At 36.6% G+C, this 17,039-nt stretch overlaps 1 non-coding gene across 1 annotated transcript; it reads right to left on the bottom strand.

The window, feature by feature from the left end:
* Window positions 1-5,849: 5,849 nt before the first annotated feature.
* On the bottom strand, window positions 5,850-5,956 carry LOC124897411. Its single transcript, XR_007054132.1, has one exon. It is a non-coding gene; the product is annotated as a small nucleolar RNA R71 (small nucleolar RNA).
* Window positions 5,957-17,039: the final 11,083 nt, after the last annotated feature.

Here is a 17,039-nt window from a genome sequence, read left to right on the forward strand (position 1 = left end):
CTAAGTCAAGGTGTTCTACCCATAATCACATCCTATCATTATTAACTAACACGCAATATGTATAATACACTATCTTATGAAAAAGAGTAGACAAAAGCCTGCCTCAATATTGAATCACAAATCCTTGAATCGCCCATAAATCATCTGTCTTTGCTTTACAATATCGAAATAATGTCATGCAAACAAAATAGTAATCTACATATCATTAGCAGTAAAAAGAGACCCATATTACTATAAAAAGGGTTGGGTTAGAATTCGGTCAACAACTAGACCGCAAGGCCCGCAACGAAGTTCAAAATTGAATCCTTCACAAGGTCCCTCAAAGGAGAAGGAATGTGTGCTTAAAAGTTGATAATAAATGATACATAAGTCGGGGTCCAAATCATCCCCTAAGGTCTAGGAATTTAAGACCTAATTTTTCAGAATTTAATATTGAAATGGGATAGAAATTGATGGGTTAGATATAAAGAATAGGAAAAAACCAAAATTCCCTTTTTAAAATATTTAGCAAATTTCTAGAAGAAGTCGCGATGGCTCAGTCTACAACACATAGGGTCTAACCACAAGTCGTGACTTAGAGTCATGACTAGAGGACAAAAATTTTGGATCCTTAATATTATGACAACGGCTTTTTCTGATGACTTGTGTAGTTTGATAATGAGTCATCACCAAGGGTCATAGTCTAAGGGATTGGGACTTTGGTTTTCCACTGTTATGACAACGACTCCACCTGACGACTCATATGGCCTGATAACGAGTCGTATGTTGGGGCCGTCATCACTGGACTAAATTTTCTAGTTATTCAATGTTGTGATGACGATTACACTGACAATGAGTCATCGTCACTGGCATCTTGACAATACCTTACTAAATTAGCCATAACTTTTTATCTCGATGTTGGATTAAGGTGAGACTACTGGCGTTGGAAAGCTAATTCAATTGTTTATATATTGGTGGGTCAAAAGCTTGAAAACTTGAAGTATTACAATATCTCCCCCTTAGGATCATTCATCACTGAATGAAACTATCTAAGTTGAAGCACTAGAGGAAAAGCTAGAATTTTACACTGAACTCCTATGAGTTGAACAATGAGTTGAATACTAAATCAATAATTGTTACATGGACTAAACCAAACTCATGAATGCATGTTATTTTCATGACCCAATTTATAATTCATGATGGCACCTACTAAATTCCACCAGTAGGTAAGTCAAACCGTAACCCAGAGCTTGATGCAATGGGTCAACTTGGTGTAGATGCCCCAAAAGGGACAAATAGGCAATCCAACACAAAAATAAGTAAGACAATAAAAATAGTTTAAAGGTAGTCACGATATATATACCATCCCACGACGTGGTAGAGCCAGTGCAAGAGCATCTAGAAATGCAAATACAACCCAAGTATCTAGAATAGTCAATACATCTATCTCAAAATAAAAGAGTGAACATAGAAAGATAGAAGGAAATAGGTGACTCCGACTCCAAAAACCAAGTATAGTACTCGGTTCTACACTGAAAAGGTACAGAAGTATTGTATGAGTACTAAAACCACGGGTACTCAGTAGGCATCATCGGCCTACTAAGCTAAATCATGATATAGATATGACAAAATACAAGATAACATAACAAAGTCAAGGTATGAAAAAACCCAAATCATGTCCAACATTACAGTTTATAAATAGGTAAATAAACCAAAATAATAGCATAACATAACATAAATCATCAACACGCACAAACATAACTACAAAATTGGCACCCATACACCAATTAGTGAAGTAAATAACCCATCTCTAGCCACCATAAGCCTGGAAGGTACAAACAAGATAGCATATCCTACCACTGTCACTTATCAACTCTCATAATCATATTAGAATTCATCCAAATCATTACACACTATAATCATTGATTTTCTATATTTATTATTTTCCAATTAATAAACACTTATCAACTAACTATTATGTGATAACTAATTCTCATGTATCAATAAATCATCTTTTATCAACTAAACATCACTTATCAACTAGTCATCATTTCACTAAAATCCATATATATCATACCACATTATAACCATTTCCTCATTTTTAGACTTAGCGCAATTGCTATTTTCAATCTCACACCCGATATCATCAATCATAATAAGTATATTATAATAGCATAATATGTATATTCAGACTCGAACAGATAAATATAATCAATAGCTAGACTTGAACCGGTATATACATTCAATAACCGGACTTGAACCGATAAATATATCATTAATAGCCAGACTTGAACCTGTAAATATAATCAATATCATATGCATCTTGTGTACTCAAATTGATAATTATAAATATATCAACATCATTAATAGTATCATTAATAGCATAAGTAATAGCATAATCAACAGGCATCAACCCTCACATCAACTAACATATCTATCAAGTGTTAAGGTTTCTCAATATTACCTCAATAAGCATTTACAAGAGTCTAACAAGCGTATAAAGGTCTACACAAGATAACATACATCTTAGCGTAAGGTAGTTCAAAGTCTTACCTCTAATCCCCTAAGTTACATTTTAAGGAAATTCTACTAGAACTAGGCTTAAGGTATCTAAATCCACTTTTATATGTTAAACAAGACTCAATTATTCCTAAGATAGGAAATTCACCTAAAATATAAGCAACTAGGTCAGTTATGCCTAATTGGATGGCCTAAATAGTCCAACTAACCGAAGCATTGAAATTCATAATACCAATACCTAAAACCGATCCCAAATCTAACACATTATCGTAAACATAATATAAATAAGCTCAATCTAACAAGGGGTAAAACCTAGCCTACCTCGACACCAAAGAAAGCTTAAAAGATCTATTAAATCATTATTTTTACCTTCTAAGAAGCTTATGCAAAATGCCAAGCTATCAGATTCACATCCTACTCTTCAATACGAGAATAATGATATTCATATTGCACCATTGTGCTTTGGATCCAAAAATAATCCAAAATCCCATGTGGATCCTATTCACAAAAAATCACATTTTCGAAGCCAACCCAACGTTCTCACATGCTTAAGGAATCATTATCCTCAAAACTGGGTAGAATCAAAGCTAATTTGGGGCTAAAATCAAGCCCCTAAGTTTTGGGATTTTTGGTCAAAAAATGGAAAAATCAACCATGAATCTAGAGGAATCTTACCTCAAATCTGAAGGAGAATTAGGAAATAAACATTAATCAAGTTTCCCAATCCACCCACGATCTTCAATTTTAATCTATCTCTCTAATTAGGGTTTTAGCTCTCAAGAAAATGGGTGATAATTGGGCTAAAATGGCCTATTTATACCTATCATAGTTACTTGAGTACCGTGACCATGACTCAACCTTCGCGATCGCGGTACATTGGGACTGCACCTGTGAATTGCAATTATAAGAAGCCACTACAAAAGTGGTACTGAGTCCTATCAGGAGTATCACAATCAAGACTCTTGGCTCGCAATTGCGATACACCAAATAACAATATAAACTTGGCATTTTCCAAGTCTCCACCAAGTTGTTGGGATTCATTCAGAATATCGTACACATAAATGAACTATGTTTCCACTTAAAATTCAATATTACGGAATCAATAACGCATTCAAAGTTTCCATCCAAGGTGGTTTCGATGAAACATGAGTCCCACAACCAATTTCCAATTTCTTAACTTTTTGACTAATTGATCGAAATGAGCCCGAGTACCTTGATACCCAAACCAAGAGTCCTTCTAGCCTAAAATCAATATTCTAGAGCTGGTAGAATAGTCAGAACTTTTATTTGGGGTCATTTGGATGAAGTTTCTGCACGGTGTACATTTGGAACCAACGAAGACCTCAAAATAGGGAAATGGCTATAAAAACCAAATGAACTACCTGGTAACCAAAAAGTCTAGTATAGAAAGTCATAAATAACTTGGGGCAGCTTGATGAGTGGTGAGTTTACCACTCATTCGGACTCAATTTTCATGCACATTACCTTGTTTTGAATGAATAAATGAGACAACATCTATGGCTAGATGCACTAATATCCACTCTTTGCAGGTATAAAATTAAAAAGAAGAAAAATATGGATTGGAGATGAAAATAATAAAAAGGGAGCAAGAAAGAGTGCACCTAAAGTCCTGGACTACATCAACCAGGGTTACCACAACTTCGGTTCTCTATCCGCGGTCACGGTCAGTCAAGATGGTCAGAACAATGCGATTGCATCACAAAACTACAATTGTGAGGTTGCAATAGCAGATAGATGTCCGCGATCATAGTTAAGAGAGAATAGGCCCAGGGGTAGATCTGTAAAAGAACTTAGACGCACCCCCAAGCGATATTTAAGCAAAAACCCTTCCTCTTTAGGATATCTTAGATCATAAGATATCTTGGAATTCAAGACTGGAAACCCTAATCTTAAGTAAGGGTGTAATTAATTTAGGAGGATCAATTTCTTAGTTTCTTGTTGAAGAACGGATGCTTTGAATGACCCATTTGGCATATTTCTATTTACTTTCTTCATGAGTAGCTAAATAATTTAGTATTAGGATTGTGTTGAATTAGTGTGTGATTGAGTATGGGTATTGTTGTGTTTGCACGGATTTTAGTTATTGAGTATGGATTTCACCATTTCTTGAGCTTATGAGTTGGGATTTGATGGGTGAAAACACCAAATTCCCAAATAGGTTTAATGGATGAAAGCTCCAAGCTCTAGAAACTCTTTGTCATCCTCGAAAGAGGGACTTAGGTTAATATTAGGTAACCCATAACACCCTTGAAAGAGGGATATCGAGGGACAAGGAAATGGTGAATAACTAAGCCTATGAATTACTACCCTTTGCAATCTTAAAAATAAGTGTTTAGGGATTGTAATTCATGTCAAGAGCATCATACTAGAAATAGGGGTGCTTGGTCGAGGTTTTGGGTAGGTATACAAACTCCACACCTGTTAGGTGGTCGAAAGAGCTAATAAATAAAATCATTGGGGTTTTATTAAAAGATTGACCTCAATGACCTTCGACTTAGCCTATCCATCGATGAATAACTAAATTCCATACTAAAACAAACTATCCTACACACTTCACTTCTAATGATACATGATTCCAAGATTCTGTCAAACCTTAAATTCAAAACAAAGATATCGTTTACTGATTACTAGCTAAAGGTAGTAGTAAAAAAGGTTGCCAAACAAATTCCCCCATTTAGTTATATATATCTTTTTCTTTAGCAGTCTGAATGACCTCATAGTAATTGGAATACCCATAGGTATAAAGTCTATAGCATTCACTCTTTGAGAATCGACCCTGATTTACATTGGGTTACTTGACAACGACCAACTCACCCCTCAATTATGGGAGTGATTTGAGCTTTATAAAAATGGCACTGTTTTTGAAGAGTGAAGTGTAGATTTAGCTTGTGTGGTGTGATTCTTACTTTAGAGCATCCGAAGTGTCACACTTTATTTTTCTTGTTGTTTTTTAATCTTTTGTAGGTAATTCTAGCATAAATAGAACCATAAGTGAAGGCCCTAATCATATGGAACCATCTAATGATACTTAGGGAGAGAGCAACATAAACAATGGGTAATATGCAGATAAAAATTGTACCCCACCTCACCTTGGGAATGGGACTTTTTATATGTCTAGTATCATGCTTTATGTGTTGCAATTAAAGGGGCTATAAGGAGGCCAATCCCATGAGATCCACATGTTCACTTGAGAAAATTTTTGGAAGTTTGTACTCCATTCAACATTTCACCTAGTGCTCAAGAAGCCTATCGGCTTCGTCTCTTTCCATTCTCACTAATGAGTAAACCATTATTATGATTTTGCATACTCATATCTATCCAAGATGTGTGACTCAAGAGATGAAAATATGAATTTTAGGCAAAATAATGGTGAGCCTCTATATGAAGTATGAGAGATATTCCATAGAATATTGGCCAAATGCCCAAACCATAAGATTTCGAGGAAGACACTCCTTCAAATATTCTATCGGGGACTAGATCCTTTGAACCAATTGGTGGTAAACAGTGTGGGGGAAGGTCCTCTCTTGAACTAACACTTTTAAATGGCCACAAATTTGTTGAGAGAGGTAACTAATCAAAATTAAGAATGGTATACCCGAGATTACAACATATCCACTAGCTCTTAACTTTTGCCTATGGTTAGGAAGGAACAACAAAGGCGAGGCGATGAGCAAGTGAAAACCTTGGCAAAGATATTGGCTCAACTTGATCTCCTAACCAAGTATGTCATGGCTGCTCCACCAAAAGCCCATGGCAAGGATGATGAAGAAATTTGGCATTTAGCAAACCCCTCGGAGGGTTCCCACCCAACCTATCGTAGGCAAGGTGGGAATCAAGGTTGGATAAATTGGGATGGTAGTCGATTTTGGAAATAATAGGAGCATAAATATTTCTATTTTGCACCTTATTATGTCAGGATTCTAACAAAGAGTCAAGCTCCATTAACGCCGATAGGGGTATAACGGAGGATCTCCTTGAAAAAATTTGAACAAAGTTGAGGGAACAAACAAAATGGTATATGAATTAAAAGAGGACTTCATTTCACCCTCGAGAATGATGGTCTCCCATTCGGTCTCTATTAAAGAATTTGAAAATCAAATGGGTCTAGTCGTCGTACGTCTAGACGTTAAACCTAAGAGGTAATCCACTATTAACACAATCACAAACCTCCAAAATGATGATCAAATCTTGGTGATGCGTGCAGAGGGTAAAAAGATAAAGGAAGAGAACATGACAGAGGACTTAGGAGGAAAATTGCCTAACGCCCGATCAAAAAAAAGGTTGTCCCAAAGTATAATCGACAAAGAGAAGAAAGAGGTAGAAAGCATTGTTGGTCAGTTAATTAATGAGGGAGATTTTGATAAATGGGGTCCTATGGACCTTCCTTGAATAATTGATACATGCCAACGTCGTGCCACGATGATAACTATGGTGTTGTGTGGGAAGCAACCCACAAATGCTACGAAGATGGCTCATATCTTTTTTATTATATTTTTATAGTTTTGATGGGTAGTTTTCATATATGAATAACTCATGCATGTGTGATACTATGGAGAGCTTTGCATAAGCTTAAAAAGAAAGAAGTATGCATAATTTGAGGTGAAACGCCAATTAAAAAAGTAATAAGCTTCAAGTGAGCAGAAATATTGAACAGGGGAAAAGCAGGGGAGCAGGCATGACCTCGGTTATCACAATTGCAGTCCCCAAGAGTGATCATGGCTACCCACTTATCCGCGATCATGGGAATAGAAGCTATTGATTCATCGACTATCTCCCTAATTTCCTCGTACTCTCACTCATGTTCTTGTATGTAGGAATGGTCTAATCTCAATATAATTGGTGATGGTGAAAAATTTAAAAAGAATAGCGGTCTATAATGGAGTGTTAGGGAGCACCCTTATCTCTTTGTTAGCTTTGATTATTCATATAGTAAGGACACTGCAACTTTTTTTATTGGGGGTGTTTCCTTATTAATTTCATTTGGACTTGTATTATTTATATTGTTGCATACTTTTCTATTCTTTTGGACAATTCTTATCGTGATGCTTATTTAGCTTGTAATATTCGGGCACTCTGATAGTGTTCACATTCACATGGATAAACTATTTTATTCTGAGTTGGCTATTTCAGCCTAAATTTAATTAGGCGATCTTGGCCTTCGTGATTGGGTTTCCAACCATAGGTGCGGGGGAAGTCTGAGTACCCATGGTATCACGGCCTTAGAATGCAAAAAAAGTCTAAGTACCTGTAGCATTGCTAATTTGGGGTTGCATTAAGATCCATTGGTGAAGTCGGAGTAACCATATGGTGGTTCGCCCATACTATGAACTTCAATGTGAGACAATAACTTGGATGGTTGCCATAATTAGTAAGTCATATGTGGTGCAGATGTAAAAGCAAAAAATCCCCTTTGTCTAAAAATTTTAAAGTATTTGAAGGCATGGGCACAAGCAACTTTGTGATAAAATTTTTCCCTCATCCTATGACTCCAAAAGTTGACTTCAGAAAAACATTGAATACTCTATTTTTGTCTCGAGTGGGTAGAATAATTGAATCACCTTGACGACATGTGCATGCCATGTGTGTGAGTATTAATTGTCTCTATCTCATGTGTACTTGTACTATCTAGAACTTGTCCTATTAGTCTTTCAAAGCTAATGTTTGACTGTGCTTGGTTGGTAAATTGATCATAGGCCATCTTGTGATTTTGGAAGTCCATTTTAGCGTAAAGATCCTACCAATACATAAGAGTTACCCCTAGTCACCCTCTTCGGGCATTTGGACCTTTCTTTGGCAAACACATTACAAGTCGTGACGTGTCTATTTATCTGCTCTTTAACCCTATCCTCCTTGAACTCTAGAATACAAATTGAGGCTAAAATCCTAAGTTGGGGGTAGTGGAAAGAAAAAGAATTATAGCTAGTCCACAAAGTCTTAAGAAGGTCCCTACAATATTAAGAAAGTGAAGCTTTTTTTAAGTTGAATAAAGAAATGATCCCATAAAGGAAAGGATGGCTTTTTCTCTAAAAAAAAAAAAGAAAAAAGAGGGGTTGTAGAATAAGAGAAAAAAAGGAAAGTGGGAAAGCCTAGAAAAAACAAAGGTAGGCAAAGTAGTAAAGTGATGATAAGTGGCCAATAAGTGAAGCGGGGTAAAAGTAAGATGCAGAAGTTCAAGGAGGGTGTAGCCTTGTGTTTCTAAGTTGATCTCCTACCCTACCCTAAACCTACATTGTAAGCTCAATAAGCCCTTTGTTATTCCCAGCCAAGTATAGTCATTGTAGTGGTGATTGAAAGTAGGGGTAAGCCTATGGCATGATACTTGTTAACATGGAGAATTTCATAAGAAAGTGAGTGGTTGCACTTAAAATTCCTTGTTGCATGATTAGAAACTAGGTGTGTGAAAATTTTCTTCCTCGTGAAAAGGAATGCGAGCTAGTTGAGATAGTGATTTTGTCATCTCCCACACAATGAAGTAAATGAGGGTATGGCAAGCAAGTCATTTTTAGAGTGTTATTAGTTGTTACATGGTTGCTCACCAAATTCTATTGCATCCTTTGGTATTCCACTTTATAATGAGGGTAGTGGTTAAAAACTTATTTGCCCACATGTGAAATGCTTTTAGTGGTCCAATCAAGCTTGAGTCTTTATGATCATTGAAGTGATAGTAAGAGGGCATACGTATGAAATTGTCTCTTAATAAGTGGTAGCGTTGCTTAAGGACAAGCAAGGTCTTAAGTTGGGGGTGTCGATAGTGGTGAGTTTACCACTTATTCGCACTTATTTTTCGTGTACATTACCTTATTTTCAATGAACAAATAAGATAACATATATAGGTAGATGCACAAATATCCACTTTTTGCAAGCATAAAATTAAGAAGACCAAAAGATGCGGATTGGATCTGAAAATGATAAAAAGGGAGCAAGGAAGAGTGCAGCTGAAGACCTGGACTACATCATCCCCAGTTACCGTGACTGTGGTCCTTAATTCGTGGTCGCAGTCAGTCAAGAAGGTCAGAGCAACGCGATCATAGCACAAAGCCACAGTCGTGAGGTTGCAGTCGTGGACAGATGTCCGCAATCACGGTTAAGCAGGAATAGGCTCAGGGGCAGATCTGTGAAAGCACTTAGACACACCCAAGCCATATTTAAGAAAAAAAACCTTCCTCTTTAGGATAGCTTAGCTCATAAGATATCTTGGAATTCAATACTTGAAACCCTAATCTTAGGCAAGGGTGAATTAATTTTGGAGGATCAATTTCTTAGTTTTTTGCTGAAGAATGGATGCTTTGAATGACCCATATGGTATATTTCTCTTTAATTTCTTCATGAGTAGCTAAATAATTTAGTCTTGTGATTATGTTGAATTAGTGTATGATTGTGTGTGGGTATTGTTGTGTTTTCATGGATTTTAGTTGTTGAGTATGGGTTTCACCATTGCTTGAGCTTATGAGTTGGGATTCTATGGGTGAAAACTCCAAATTCCCAAATGGGTTTGATGGGTGAAAGCTTCAAGATTTAGAAACCCTTTGTCATCCTCAAAAGAGGGACTTAGCTGAATATTTAGGTAACCTATAACATCCTTGATAGAGGGTTATCGGGGGACAAGGCAATGCGAACAAATAAGTCTATGAATTACTACCCTTTGCAATCTTAGAAATAAGTGTTTTGGGATTGTAATTCATGTCAAGAGCATCATACTAGAAATAGGGGTGCTTTGTTGAGGTTTTGGATGGTTATAAAAACTCCACACTTGTTAGGTGTTCAAAAGAGCCAATGAGTGAAATCATTTGGGGTTTTATGAACAGATTGACCTGAACGACCTTCGACCTAGCCTATCCATTGATGAACAACTAAATTTCATACTAAACCACACTATGCCACACACTTAACTTCTAAGGATACATGATCCTAAGATTTCTCCAAACCTTGAATTCAAATCAAAGATATCGTTTTCTAATTACTTGCTAAAGGTAGTAGTAAAAAGGGTTCCCAAACAAATTCCCCCATTCAGTTATACATGTCTTTTTCTTTAGCATTCTGGATGACCTTATAGTAATTGAAATACCCATAGGTTTGAAGTCTATAGTATTCACTCCTCGAGATTCGACACTGATTAACATTAGGTCACTTGACAACGATCGCCTCACCCCTCAATTATGGGAGTGAGTTGAGCATTATCACAGTTATAGAGAAGCTCAACAGCAAAAATAAGCGAAAATATGGAAAATGACCTGAAGGGTCATTACAATATCCACTCTAAAGGAACTTTCATCTATGAAAGTTAAGGATTAGGATATACCTGAAGTTCCAAACAGGTGAGATACTAGGTCTGCATCTCTCTCTCTATATCCCAAGTGGCCTTCTCCACTAGGTGGTTCCTTCATTGAACCTTAACCATATGAATCTCTCTAGTGTGCAACCGCCTAATATCACTAGCAAAAATAAGCATCAGCTCCTCTAAAAAGGTCAAACGATCATCCAACTGGACTGAGTCCCATCTAAGCACATAAAAAGGATCGGGAATGTATCACTGCAACCTGGAAACATGGAAAACCGGATGGACAGTTGCAAAATTTGGAGGTAGACCTAGCTTATAAGCCACCTCACCACCCGTTCAAAGAATCTCAAATGGTCTAATATATCTTGGGCTGAACTTAACCCTTCATAGTAAATACTCAAAGGAATACTGGATCCCCAACTCTAAATATCAAGGTACTATGCCTATGGTCTACATAGGCCTTCTTCCTACTCTAAGCTACTCTCAACCTGTCCTTAATCACCCTGAATCTATTGGATGACTCCGTAAGCAAATCAATACCATGAGGTCGAATCTCAGAATTCTCAAATAATCCAATCAGAGAACGACATCTCCTACCATACAAAACCTCAAAAGGCTTCATCTCAATACACAAATGATAACTATTATTATAAGCAAACTTAGCCAAGTGATCCTCCTACTGTCCTCCAAAATCCATAAATTTTTGCTCGGAGCATATTCTCAAACACTTGAATAATCCACTCGGACTGGCCATCGATTTATAGATGGAAGGTTATACTAATATCCATCTGAGTACCCAACTCCACCTAAAAAGCTCTCCAAAAGCTAAAAGTGAACATGGAACCCCAATCTAAAATAATAGATATTGGAACCTCATGCAAACGGACTATCTCATGCACATAGATATGAGCTAACTTCTTCGCACCAAAGGACATCTGAATAGGAATGAAATATGCTACTTCATCAATTGATCCACAATGACCCAAATACCATCGAAACTATGAGAAGTATGAGTCAAACCATTAACCAATTCCATGGTAATTCGCTCCCATTTACATTTGAGAATGGACAATCTCTGAATCACTCCACTAGCACACTGATGCTTGGCCTTTACCTATTGACAACAAAGGTAACAAGCTATAAAGTCTGCCATATCTCTCTTCATGCCACTCCACCAATAATGTTATCTCAAATCTCTATACATCTTTGTTATGCTAGAATGAATAAAATATCTTGAGTTGTAAGCCTCATAAAAAATCACCTGAATCAAGTCATCAATCCTCAAAACACAAATATGGCCATCAATTGCAAAACACCCTTAGAATCTATGGTGTTCCTCTCGAACTCACCACTTAGCACCTAATCACGAAGAAAGCAAATTTTACAATCCCCAAACTAAAGATCCCAAATCTGCTCAAAAACCAAAGACCTTGCCTCATCACCAACCACAATTCTCAACTAATATAAAAAGATCTGAATTCAATCTAAGAAAACATTATCGCTCTTTAAAGTTGGTCAAACAAATCATCAATGTGAGGTATAGGATCACGGTTCTTCACTGTCACCCTATTAAGTTGCCTATAATTAATACACAAATGCATGGAGCCATCTTTCTTTATCACAAACAACACAAGAGTACTCCAAAGTTACACACTCAGTAAAAAAAATTACCAAGAAGATCTTAAAGCTGAAATTCAACTTCTTAAGCTCGATAGGAGCTATATGATAAGGTGCCATAGAAATACGTAGGGTTCCAAGCTTAAATTAATAGAAAAATTAATCTTACGGATAGGGAGATTACCAGGCAGGTCGATAGGAAACACATTAGGAAACTTACAAACTACAAGAACAGGGTCAAGCAATGGACTCTACTCACTAGTATCATAAATATAAGCAATATAAGACTCGTAACCCCTCAAAATAAGACTTATAGCATGAATATAAGAAATAATCCCCATTGGCTCATAGGTAACTGCTTCCTACCACATGATTGGGGGTATACCGGGCATGGATAAGGTAACAATCTTGGCAAAATAGTCCATGACCGCATGATAGTGGGATAACTAGTCCATGCCTAGAATCACATCAAAATCCACCATATCTAGAATAATATGATCATCATGAATATTAACATTTATAACAGTCACAACACATGATCTGAAAACCCGATCCACTACTAAAAAATCACCCATGGGAGTAGATACATGTAATGGCATTGATAATAAATCCTAAGATTACTCTAACTGTGGATCATAATAAGAAGATACAAAAGAATAAATGGATCCCATATCAAATAGAGCAGAGACAATGGATGACATACTAAAATTATGCCTATTATAGTAGAATTCAAAGACTCAGTCTTAGGTCTAGCAGGTACTACATACAACTGACCAAGCTTGCCACCTTGCTAAGCTTTAGATCAACCTCCTATCCTGGCTTCCTAAGAACCTTCTCAAGTACCCTAAAAACCACCTCTACGAACTTGAGAACCACTTCTAGCTAGGGGATAAATTACTCTAAAGGAGGAACACTAAGATAAAGCAATAATCGTCTACTACTAGAGCACTCATAAGAATAATAACCAAAAGATCCACAATGATAATATGCTCCCTGAGTTGAACCGAAACCAACAGATCCAGCCAACTCGGTGTAACCACCACGTCTAGAATAGCCAAAAGACGAACCCCTTAATGACTGACCATCATCCTGACTAGGGTGATCACTAGCACTAGACTGACCTCTATCATTATTTTAAAGATCTGCCTGCATCAGTCAATTGGGATGACTCTAAGGTTGATAGGATGGACGCGGACAAAACCCACCATGAGAACCAATACCTCTAAATCGGGAACTACTATGGATCTCACTAAAAATTCCCTAATATCTAGTCCTACTATTGGTGCCCCCTTGGGCCTAATGATGCATCTCCTCCATCACCCCAGCGTGATTTGAAACCTCCACAAAATACCTACCCAATAAAACAAATTTTGAGTAGATATGTGAAGGGGAAGTCTCAATCCTCAAACCAAACAGCAAACTCTCTCATGCTCAGTATCCAAAATAGAAGTAGCATTCTTAGCCAACACATGAAAACGAGCCTCAGACTCTGCAACCATGAACTCTAATATAGAAAACTAATCCCTCACATGATCTCTAAGGCTATGAGGCATGTACTTTTCCAAGAATATCTTAGACAACTAAGCCTATGACAATGGAGAAGATCCAGCTGGTCTAGAATCCATATAACCTCTCCACCAATGTCGAGCAACCAAGTCCAACTAAAATATGGTGAAATCTACACCACGAGTCTTAACAAGGACCAAGCTATGAGCCTATCCTCAAAAGCAATTAGAAACTAATATGCATCCTTACCTAGAGCACTAAAAAAACAAAGAAGAGATAATCTCAAGAATCTACCCAATATCTTTTCTCTAATTAGGGTTTTAGCTCTTAAGAAAATGGGTGAAGAATGAGCAAAATTAGGCTAAAATGTCTTATTTATACTTGTGCCAGGTACTTGGGTCCTACAATCATGACCTAACTTGTGTGATTATGGTATATTGGATTGCATCAATGAATTAAGATTGTGATAATATATCACAATCATGGTACTTTAGGATTGCGACGGGTATCGCGATCATAGACCTTGGCTCGTAATTGTGATGCACCAAATAACAGCAGTAGACTTGGAATTTTCTAAATTTTTGCCAAGCCCTCGAGATTCATTCAGAATCCCATATATATAAAAGAACTATGTAACCACACAGAATTCAATGTTTCAAACCTAATATCTCAGTCAAAATTTCCATCCAAAGTTTTTTCAATGAAATATGGGTCCCACACCCAATTTTCAATTTCTTAACTTTTTGACTAAATGGTTAAAATAAGCTCGGGTACCTCGAGACCTAAACCAAGAGTCATATTAGCCTAAAATCAACATTCCAGAGCTGCTGAAATAGTTAAAATTTGTATTTGAGGTCATTTGACAGAAGTTTTTGCTCAATGACTATTTGGAACTCGTGAAGACTTTAAAACAAGAAAATGTCTATACAAACCAAACAAACTGCCCAGTAACCGAACCATCAGTTCCTTTAAGTCATAAATAACTTAGGGAAGCTATAGAGAATCTCTAATGGTTAAAATAAGTTGAAATATGGAAAATGACCTACAGGATTATTACAGTTATGACATAAAAATATTTGGGTGGCCTTAGATAGAAAGAATTAATTAATTAAGGGAACTATTACCTCAAGTGGGAATGGAGTTTGAAGAGAAAATATGGGGGTACTTGGTCATACTATCTGCCTCTACTTCCTAAGTATCTCCCTCAACTGACTGATTTCTCCATAGAACCTTTACTAACTCTACCTCTTTATTGTTTAACTTATGAATCGATCGATCAAGGATCTGACTAGGATCTCTTAATAAGAGAGACTATCTTTCACATCCACACTCTCTAAAGGAATGACTACTGCTGGGTCACCAATACATTTCTTCAATAGGAAAACATGGAAAACTAAATGCATTGATGTTAAATTAACCAGCAACTCCAACTCATAGGCTACACTATCATGTTGACTAAAAATCTTATAAGGACCAACATAGTGGGGACTGAGCTTTTGCTTCTTACCGAATCTCATTAGCCCTTTCATAAATGAAACCGTCAAGTATACTAGTCACCAATATCAAACTTAAGCTCCCTTCTCCTCACATCTATTTAAGATTTTTGATGACTTTAAGTGCTTTTTAGTATTTCTTTGATCAACTGAACTTTTTACATCTCCTCATACACTTAATATAGCCCTATAAAAGTTGTTTTACCAGTCTTAAACAAACCAATAGGAGATCCACACCTCCTACCGTAAATCATCTTAAATAGAGCCATCTAAATATTGGAGTAGTAGTTGTTATTATAAGCAAACTCAATCGAAGGAAAGTGATCATCCCAACTACCTTTGATGTCAATCACGTATGCTCTCAACATAACCTATAAGGTATAAATAGTCCTCTCTTCCTGACCATCTATTTGCAAGTAAAAAGTCATACTAAGATGAACTTGGGTACCAAAAACCTTCTAAAAAGTCTTCCAAAATTGAGAGGTAACTTAGTACCTCTATTTGAAATAATAGTCGAAGGGACTCCATGTAGTTTTATCAACTCTCTAAGATAGAGTTTAGCATAATCTTTAGCTAAATTTGAAGTGTTAACTAGCAAGAAGCAGACTGACTTAGTCATTTGGTCCATGATAATCCAAATAGAATCATGTTGTCAACGAGTATAAGGAAACCCTATAATGAAGACCATATTTTCTACTAGGTCTTTGATGCTCAATCTTAACCTGCTAAAAATTTGGACACTTAGAAATTTTGTATTATCCTTTTTCATACCAATCCACCAATAGACTTTTTATAAATCATGGTACATATTTGTGGCTCCTAGGTGAATAGAATATCAAGAAGCATGAGCTTATTCTAATATTCATTGTCTCAAGTCATCCATATTCAAAACATATAATCTGCCCTGACAGCGAAGAATATTATCTCTCCTTGGGAAAAAGCCTCAACTTTTTTATTATGGATTGCTTCTTTTAACCTAAACAAAATAGGATCACTATCTTTTTTTTCCTTTACCTCAGCTATCAATGAAGATTCCATACCATTCTAAACCAAGACCTTACCTTCAGTTGAATCAACTAACCAAACTCCCAAACTAGAAAGCTGATGAACCTCATGAATGAACTCTTTTTTCTCATTCTCAAAGTGAGAAACACTCCCCATAGACAACCTATTAAGGGCATCAGCCAAAACATTAGCCTTACTAAGGTGATACAAAATGCTCATATCATTGTCCTTTATAACTCTAGCTACCTTCTCTAATGAAGATCTAGATCTTTCTGGCTAAACATATATTGAAGGCTCTTGTGATTAGTGAACACATCTAAATGAACCCCATAAATATAATGCATCCAAATCTTTAAGGAAAATACGATTGCTGATAACTCAAGATCATGAGTCAGGTAGTTCTTCTCATGAAGTTTGAGTTGGAATGTGTTATAACCCTTCCCTTCTACATCAACCAACAACCTAGACCAACTCTAGAAGTATCACAATAAACCATAAAACCATCAGAACTCTCTGGTATAGTCTAAATTGGAGTGAAGGTGAGTTAGGCCTTTAACTCCTAAAAACTCTTTCCATATAAATTGGACCACTGACTTTCTTCTGAGTCAGTCTGGACATAG

The sequence above is a fragment of the Capsicum annuum genome, chromosome 3 (genome assembly GCF_002878395.1).
Source record: "Capsicum annuum cultivar UCD-10X-F1 chromosome 3, UCD10Xv1.1, whole genome shotgun sequence".
NCBI classification, from domain to species: Eukaryota; Viridiplantae; Streptophyta; class Magnoliopsida; order Solanales; family Solanaceae; genus Capsicum; species Capsicum annuum.